We start from the raw sequence: 9277 nt of genomic DNA on the forward strand, positions 1-9277 counted from the left end.
AACCAATGTGCACTCCGTGTGCATACCGGGGGGAGTCATTCCAGATGTGGAAAGGGTCCTTCCGAATGCCATGAAGGGTACAGGGTGCACCCATGTGCAGGTGGTCGCTCATGTCGGCACCAATGGTGTGTGTCGCTATGGATCGGAGGAAATCCTCTCTGGCTTCCGGCGGCTATCTGATTTGGTGAAGACTGCCAGTCTCGCTAGCGGGATGAAAGCAGAGCTCACCATCTGCAGCATCGTCGACAGGACTGAATGCGGACCTTTGGTATAGAGCCGAGTGGAGGGTCTGAATCAGAGGCTGAGACGGTTCTGCGACCGTGTGGGCTGCAGATTCCTCGACTTGCGCCATAGGGTGGTTGGTTTTCGGGTTCCGCTGGATAGGTCAGGAGTCCACTACACGCAGCAAGCGGCTACACGGGTAGCAGGGGTTGTGTGGCGTGGACTGGGCGGTTTTATTTAGGTTAGATGGCCTCGGGCAAGTACATAAAGGCAACAGCCTCAAAGGGTGAGGGGCAAAGTCAGGACATGCGGGGACCAAGCAGCAATCGTTATTGTAATTGTAAACTGTCGATGCTGCATTGGTAAAGTACCGGAACTTCAAGCGCTGATAGAAAGCACCGAAGCTGAAATCGTTATAGGTACAGAAAGCTGGCTGAAGCCAGAGATAAATTTTGCCGAAATTTTTACAAAGGCACAGACGCTGTTTAGAAAGGATAGATTGCATGCAACCGGTGGTGGCGTGTTTGTCGCTGTTACTAGTAGTTTATCCTGTAGTGAAGTAGAAGTGGATAGTTCCTGTGAATTATTATGGGTGGAGGTTACACTCAACAACCGAGCTAGGTTAATAATTGGCTCCTTTTACCGACCTCCCTACTCAGCAGCATTAATGTCAGAACAACTGAGAGAAAATTTGGAATATATTTCACATAAATTTTCTCAGCATGATATAGTCTTAGGTGGAGATTTCAATTTACAAGATATAGACTGGGAGACTCAGATGTTTAGGACGGGTGGTAGGGCCAGAGCATCGAGTGAAATTATACTGAGTGCACTATCCGAAAATTACCTCGAGCAATTAAACAGAGAACCGACTCGTGGAGATAACATCTTGGACCTACTGATAACAAACAGACCCGAACTTTTCGACTCTGTAAGTGCAGAACAGGGAATCAGTGATCATAAGGCCGTCGCAGCATCCCTGAATATGGAAGTTAATAGGAATATAAAAAAAAGGGAGGAAGGTTTATCTGTTTAGCAAGAGTAATAGAAGGCAGATTTCAGACTACCTAACAGATCAAAACGAAAATTTCTGTTCCGACACTGACAATGTTGAGTGTTTATGGAAAAAGTTCAAGGCAATCGTAAAATGCGTTTTAAACAGGTACGTGCCGAGTAAAACTGTGAGGGACGGGAAAAACCCACCGTGGTACAACAACAAAGTTGGGAAACTACTGCGAAAGCGAAGAGAGCTTCACTCCAAGTTTAAACGCAGCCAAAACCTCTCAGACAAACAGAAGCTAAACGATGTCAAAGTTAGCGTAAGAAGGGCTATGCGTGAAGCGTTCAGTGAATTCGAAACTAAAATGTTATGTACCGACTTGACAGAAAATTTTAGGAAGTTCTGGTCTTACGTTAAATCAGTAAGTGGCTCGAAACAGCATATCCAGACACTCCGGGATGGTGATGGCATTGAAACAGATGATGACACGCGTAAAGCTGAAATACTAAACGCCTTTTTCCAAAGTGTTTCACAGAGGAAGACCGCACTGCAGTTCCTTCTCTAAATCCTCGCACAAACGAAAAAATGGCTGACATCGAAATAAGTGTCCAAGGAATAGAAAAGCAACTGGAATCACTCAACAGAGGAAAGTCCACTGGACCTGACGGGATACCAGTTCGATTCTACACAGAGTACGCGAAAGAACTTGCCCCCCTTCTAACAGCCGTGTACCGCAAGTCTCTAGAGGAACGGAAGGTTCCAAATGATTGGAAAAGAGCACAGGTAGTCCCAGTCTTCAAGAAGGGTCGTCGAGCAGATGCGCAAAACTATAGACCTATATCTCTGACGTCGATCTGTTGTAGAATTTTAGAACATGTTTTTTGCTCGAGTATCATGTCGTTTTTGGAAACCCAGAATCTACTCTGTAGGAATCAACATGGACTCCGGAAACAGCGATCGTGTGAGACCCAACTCGCTTTATTTGTTCATGAGACCCAGAAAATATTAGATACAGGCTCCCAGGTAGATGCTATTTTCCTTGACTTCCGGAAGGCGTTCGATACAGTTCCGCACTGTCGCCTGATAAAGTAAGAGCCTACGGAATATCAGACCAGCTGTGTGGCTGGATTGAAGAGTTTTTAGCAAACAGAACACAGTATGTTGTTATCAATAGAAAGACGTCTACAGACGTTAAAGTAGCCTCTGGTGTGCCACAGGGGAGTGTTATGGGACCATTGCTTTTCACAATATATATAAATGACCTAGTACATAGTGTCGGAAGATCCATGCGGCTTTTCGCAGATGATGCTGTAGTATATAGAGAAGTTGCAGCATTAGAAAATTGTAGCGAAATGCAGGAAGATCTGCAGCGGATAGGCACTTGGTGCAGGGAGTGGCAACTGACACTTAACATAAACAAATGTAATGTATTGCGAATACATAGAAAGAAGGGTACTTTATTGTATGATTATATGATAGCGGAACAAACACTGGTAGCAGTTACTTGTGTAAAATATCTGGGAGTATGCGTGCGGAACGATTTGAAGTGGAATGATCATATAAAATTAATTGTTGGTAAGGCGGGTGCCAGGTTGAGATTCATTGGGAGAGTCCTTAGAAAATGTAGTCCAACAACAAAGGAGGTGGCTTACAAAACGCTCGTTCGACCTATACTTGAGTATTGCTCATCAGTGTGGGATCCGTACCAGATCGGGTTGACGGAGATGTTTAGCAAACTCAAGTGGCAGACTCTGCAAGAGAGGCGCTCTGCATCGCGGTGTAGCTTGCTCGCCAGGTTTCAGGAGGGTGCGTTTCTGGATGAGGTATCGAATATATTGCTTCCCCCTACTTATACCCCCCGAGGAGATCACTAATGTAAAATTAGAGAGATTCGAGCGAGCACGGAGGGTTTCAGACAGTCGTTATTCCCGCGAACCATACGCGACTGGAACAGAAAAGGGAGGTAATGACTATGGCACGTAAAGTGCCCGCCGCCACACACCGTTGGGTGGCTTGCGGAGTATAAATGTACATGTAGATGTAGTCTCATGCGCGGAAAAACTTTGTGGGGTTCTATAACAAAAATAATAAGTCACCAGTACAATCTCGCGCATGCCAAACCTGGACTTCTCGAACCAGGAACCGCGCTGTATGGGACGCCAAATGTCTTTTCGACAGCTCCACATATAACCGTCCCTGATCCGAGACGCCGGAACTTTAGCCAAATTGATTTCTTTGCCACAAATAGAGCATTTCACGACCTCGGCAATTAAACCGAAAAGCTGCAAAAACTTGATCAGTTCCAAAGGAGTGTTCCCCATCATATCCCTCAGACGCGCACTGTTAATTTTATCCGTCATATCCACTCCTGAACAAAAACAACCGATTAATTTTACCAAAATTACCACACAACGTACAGCGAACAACAGTAAATTAACCTTCACACAAAACCACAAAAACGTTAACCTTAACATACCACCAGAGGGCACAACAAACCACAACAAAACATCTAGAAACGCGCTACACGCACAAACCAAACTCCGCGCCGTCATGACGTCACACACAACACCCTTACGTCACGGGTCAAAGCCGACGCGCGGGATCGGACGCTTATGTCGACCCACATTCAGAAAGAAAGCCTGTAGGAATGTCTACTACAGGGCTCTTGTTTTCAGCAAACGTGACAGAAATTCTATAATCTTCTTATTGGTGCTATATTACACTTAATCTGAAACTAGATTGTGCACTCTCTTATTTGATAGCAATTTCACATTTTATTTGGTACTACTATAATTATTTTTTGGAGGCTCCAATTTTGGCAGTTATTTTCAGAACTCACATTTTTTTAAAATAATTTTAATTATTTTTTTAAGTGTAAAATATAAATGGTAATATAAAGTAAGTATCCTGTGCCTTTAAAAGTTGATTTTTACTACTTTATTTTTTAAATAAAAAAATTGCGTGTCTGGTTTTCGGCACTTTTCCCTCTGTACCGTATGTATAGCACACCCACAAAAAAGTTACCCAGGTCGAAAAACGCCATTTTTTAGTTTGTCACTGAAAAATACGTGTGGAGTGCCCGACATAAATGAAAACTGTAATGGAATTTACTGCCAATAACGCTTACTTTAAACTTAAAGAAAGTTTATATAATTTCAATCTAAGTTTTATATTGTGTAAGTCGACTTTCTCAAATATTGGATTTTTTGAGTTGTGTTACTGGAATTGGGGGCATGCAATATGTAGTCGGTAAACTATGAAACAGCGAAGTAAAGTTGAGGGGGGGGGGGGGTCCTCCACAACTACTAACTTTACTGGTCATTCACTCAAGCATTCACAAATATCTTGTTTCCAGAAATTCCACCTGAAGGAATGTGGAACGACTTAAGTTAACTCTACAAAAGCTGGTAGTAGGAACCACTGAAGTCTGCTTCTATAAAACATGAACCACAGCCAGAACTGATATTACTTAAAAACTTGAAAGAGGTAACTTACCGAAATGCCCATACACAGTTTTCACCGGCAAATTTAACTCATTGAGTCCACTTCGTTTTAAAATTAAATCTTGCAGGATGACGGCACACATGACAACACCCTTACGTCACGGGTCAAAGCCGACGCGTGGGATCGGACACTTCTGTCGACCTAGAAATTGTTTACAATATCGCTACGCAACAGAACTACGACGCACCCGATGTCGCCATGCTCACCACCAAATATTCCAATTTGCAACTGAGATTGGTCCAAATTTTCGACATAGTCTCCGAGAAAACGATTCAAAAGATCTGCTACGATGTTTTCTAAAACCATTCTCACATTCTTACCACACAGCACTTCCAAAAATGACTTGCTAAATATGGGTTGGAGCAAGTTTACAGTTCGTAACAACGCGCGCACGAACGCCCGGGCGGCACTGCCTGCTACAGAACCTGTTGTCAGGGCACGTGAACTCGTCAACACAGGACATGCGACAAAGTTTGTGGTTGGTTGGGACTTAGCGAAACTTCGGCGTTAGGTTTTGTAAACACCACCGTGTCACCCAACCGACCTGCTGTCCTCTGGCGAAACCTACGACAGGTCACGACGCACACGTCAGAAGGCAAAATGCGGTTCTACACCTGTTAACTCGTAGCTGGGCACGTGCATACTAACGAGAATTGAGAGCCGCTTATATGGAGTCTTACTGGTTACTTGTACCACAACGAAATACGCAACTTTGCAGTATGCGTAATAGCACAGCTTAAATTGCTGCGATAGGAGAGAAAAAGGAGTCAAATATTTGTGACAAACAAGATTAATAATTTAATTGATACTCGGTTTATTCTGCATCTACATCTGTACTCTACAAACTACCGCCAGGCGCATGGCATATGGTACATCCCATTGTACGAGCTATTACGTTTTTTTCCTGTTCCATTCACGTATGGAGCGCGGGAAGAATGGTTTTTGAATACCTGTGTGTGTGTGTGTGTGTGTGTGTGTGTGTGTGTGTGTGTGTGTGTCACGTGCAGTAATTATTCTAATCTTATCCACATGATCCCAATGTGAGTGAGGGTTGTAGTATATCCCCAGAGTAATCATTTTAAGCCGATTCTTGAAAGTCTCTTGATTGACTTTCTCAAGATAAATGATAATCAGCCGGCCAGAGTGGCCGAGCGGTTCTAGGCGCTACAGTCTGGAGCCGCGCGGCCGCTACGGCCGCAGGTTCGAATCCTGCCTCGGGCATGGATGTGTATGATGTCCTTAGGTTAGTTAGGTTTAAGTAGTTCTAAGTAATAGGGGACTGATGACCTCAGCAGTTAAGTCCCATAGTGCTCAGAGCCATTTGAACAATTTGAAAATGATAATTAATTGAAACCCTCAGCTGCCGACAGGTGTTATTGACATACCTCCATGGAGACAGTTGAAAATGTGTGCCCCGACCGGGACTCGAACCCGGGATCTTCTGCTTACACGGCAGACGCTCTGTCCATCTGAGCCACCGAGGACACAGACGAATAGCGCGACTGCAAGGTCTTATCCCTTGCACTCTTCTCGGAATGGTTTACGTCTGGCTAGAAGAGTGTGACAGTTCAGTTCCTTCAGTATCTCCGTGACACTCTCCCAAGGATTAAACAACCTGTGACCATTCGTGCTGCCCTTCTCTGTATACGTTCAATATTCCCTGTTAGTCTTATATGGTACGAGTCCTACCCCCCTTCCCCCCCCCCCCCTTGCAGGGCCGCACACATTGCCACCCCCGCCGCTCCCGCCAGTCACCATCACGCTATTAGTTCGTTTCTTTTGCCAGTCGACTCGACTGCATGGAGTAATTGAACTTTCCTAAGTAGCACGCGCGTCTGCTACAGCGTATTTCTGTCTGGCACATAGACAGCTAACATACACCTACGAGAAAAGTCGCGGCGCCGGCCGTTGTGGCCGAGCGGCTTTAGACGCTTCAGCCTGGAACCGCGCGACCGCTACGGTCGCAGGTTCGAATCCTGCCTCGGGCATGGATGTGTGTGATGTCCTTACGTTAATTAGCCTTAAGTTGTTCTAAGTTGTAGGGGACTGATGCCCTCAGAAGTTAAGTCCCATAGTGCTCAGAGCCATTTGAACCAAAAGTCGCGGCCATTATAGTGACCTCTATACGTTATTCTGTCTGTCATTTCTTCGAGATAAGTCGCGAAAATGCTACTGTTCTCTGGTACAGAGAACTTTCGATACGTAGCGTTATAAATACGGACTATTCGCCGAATAGGAAGCTAGTTTACATTCAGAAGCAGAAATATTGAGACAAGAATAAATAAGTATAAAGTCATAGTTGAAGCAAGTGCAAGCGTGAAGATTAGTCAAGAGTGAGAGTCATCAGTTGATTGTAAAGTATTAATAATAGTAATTCATAGAGACTCGTTAACGACATTTTTACTAATAATGTAACAATAGTTTCCCATACCTAACTCGTATTACGAAACTATAGACGTGTATATCTCCGGTAATAGTGACTTTCGAGAAAATTCCTAAAAACGCATTGTTACATAGGAATGCGTTAAAAACATCGAATGCACTAGAAAGCAACGCAATCGACAATGAGAGTTCCACACACGTAAATTGCCGGATGGCGTCATCATTGGGAACTCGCCCTTATATTATGCGTTGCGTCGTAAGGTACATACTGGCTAGTCGCTTTTAACAGTAGCTATTTGTTCACACTACATAAAAGTCTGGAAGCGGACATTCTGACAGCGAATGTTCTCGAAATAACCGAGCCACATACATAAGGGAAGTAGAGCCGCTTTTTGAAAGCTACGATCGTTGCGATAACTTGGAAGTGATAAAAGTGAACAACTACGATTACTAGCTATTAACACGGACTTCAGTCAGTGTTGTGCTTAGTGATATTAGAAATACGCGGAGGGTGACCGTGTGTGTTTCAGTGCTAAGTGTACTGGCGTTGGATTTTTTAGTGAGAATAAAATGTTTATTCGAGAATTAAACTTTGCCTGTGACTTGATTATTTTTTATTACGGTAAAAGTAAAGCTACCTCAAGATATCTTTAGCGCCCCCTTCTTGGGGTTTTTCTTTATCCGCCACTGGCCATGTCACGTCATTCAGATGTCGTACGAGGCCCACGAGAGAGTTTCGTTGACCCCGGATGCGGTATGGAGGAACATGGGGTCATTACACGACTCTCACGGCTGTTGTGGACTACTTTTTTTTAGACATGGGAGCCGCTACTACTCACTCAAGTAGTTCCTCAGTTGGTATCAAGACGTGGGTACAACTCGTTCTAGTCCTCCCACCGAGTAAAAATTCCATGAAAGCACGATTCTGGGAACTGAACCCAGATCCTCCGCAAGAGAGTCAGACGCGATGACCCATTTTTCTTTCCTTTTTTCTCCTTTTTTCATATTCTTACTTTCGATCCGTCTCTTCGTGTTATGTCTTCAATGGTTCTTTGAGAGTGTCGCATGACACATTTCCAATTTCTCTCGATGTGAACCTCACTCAGCTTTTGATCAAGAGAGTCTCCAATACCCTGAGTGAACAAGCTGAGCTACTGCGCTGGCTACAGTTCGGCTATGGAAGCGGGCTTGGAACCTAACAGCACAGCTTAAATTAATAATCGTGGTTGTGACGGATATTAAACTATCTTTTATAAATATATTACGAATTACGAGGTCGTCGTTAGGTTGGGACCTGTTAGTACACCTTCGTTTGCTGCGAATGTGTGATGGATTCAACGAATACCATAGCAGAATATTGTCACACGACATTTCACAAAATCCAAAGAAATTCTGGTCATACGTAAAGTCTGTTAATGGCACCAAAGCTAGTGTCCAGTCCCTAGCGAATGAGACAGGAACTGAAATTGAGGGTAACAAAGCAAAATCTGAAATGCTTAACTCCGATTTCACATGTTCGTTTACAGAGGAAAACCCAGAATAATTGTCCCAATTCAATCCTCGGACCACTGAAAAGATGAATGAAATAATTATTAGTTTCAGTGGTGTCGACAAACAGCTGAAGTATTTAAAACTGAACAAAGCTCCAGGCACCAATGGAAACCCCGTCAGACACTATGCTGAATTTGCGGCTGACTTCTAGCTATAATGTCATAGATCACCCGAACAAAAAACCGTGCCCAGTTCTTGGAAAAAGGCACGGATCACACACATCTACAAGAAGGGTAGTAGAAGCGTTCCACAAAACTACCGTATATCCTTGACATCGATTTCTTGTAGAATCTTGGAACATATTCTGAGCTCAAACATAATGAGATATCTCAAACAGAATAACGTCCTCAATGCCAACCAGCATGGGTTTGGAAAACATCGATCATGTGAAACAACTCGCACTTTTCTCACATGACATACTGAAATCTTTGGATCAAGGCAACCAGGTAGATGCAGTATTTCTTGGTTTCCGAAAAGCATTTGGCTCAGTACCGCTATGGGGCAGTGGCAAGGATGAGTGGGGGTGGGGGGCGGTGGGGGGGGGGGCTATGGAGGCTATAGCCCCCCTTCCCCATGGAGTATCATATTACACTGGATAAAATGACTTCAGAAATCAGC

At 44.1% G+C, this 9277-nt stretch overlaps 1 non-coding gene across 1 annotated transcript; it reads right to left on the minus strand.

Moving 5' to 3' along the window:
- Nucleotides 1-6136: 6136 nt before the first annotated feature.
- On the minus strand, nt 6137-6210 carry Trnat-ugu (transfer RNA threonine (anticodon UGU)). Its single transcript has one exon. It is a non-coding gene; the product is annotated as a tRNA-Thr (tRNA).
- Nucleotides 6211-9277: the final 3067 nt, after the last annotated feature.

Source organism: Schistocerca cancellata, chromosome 12 (genome assembly GCF_023864275.1).
Source record: "Schistocerca cancellata isolate TAMUIC-IGC-003103 chromosome 12, iqSchCanc2.1, whole genome shotgun sequence".
In the NCBI taxonomy this organism is placed as follows: domain Eukaryota; kingdom Metazoa; phylum Arthropoda; class Insecta; order Orthoptera; family Acrididae; genus Schistocerca; species Schistocerca cancellata.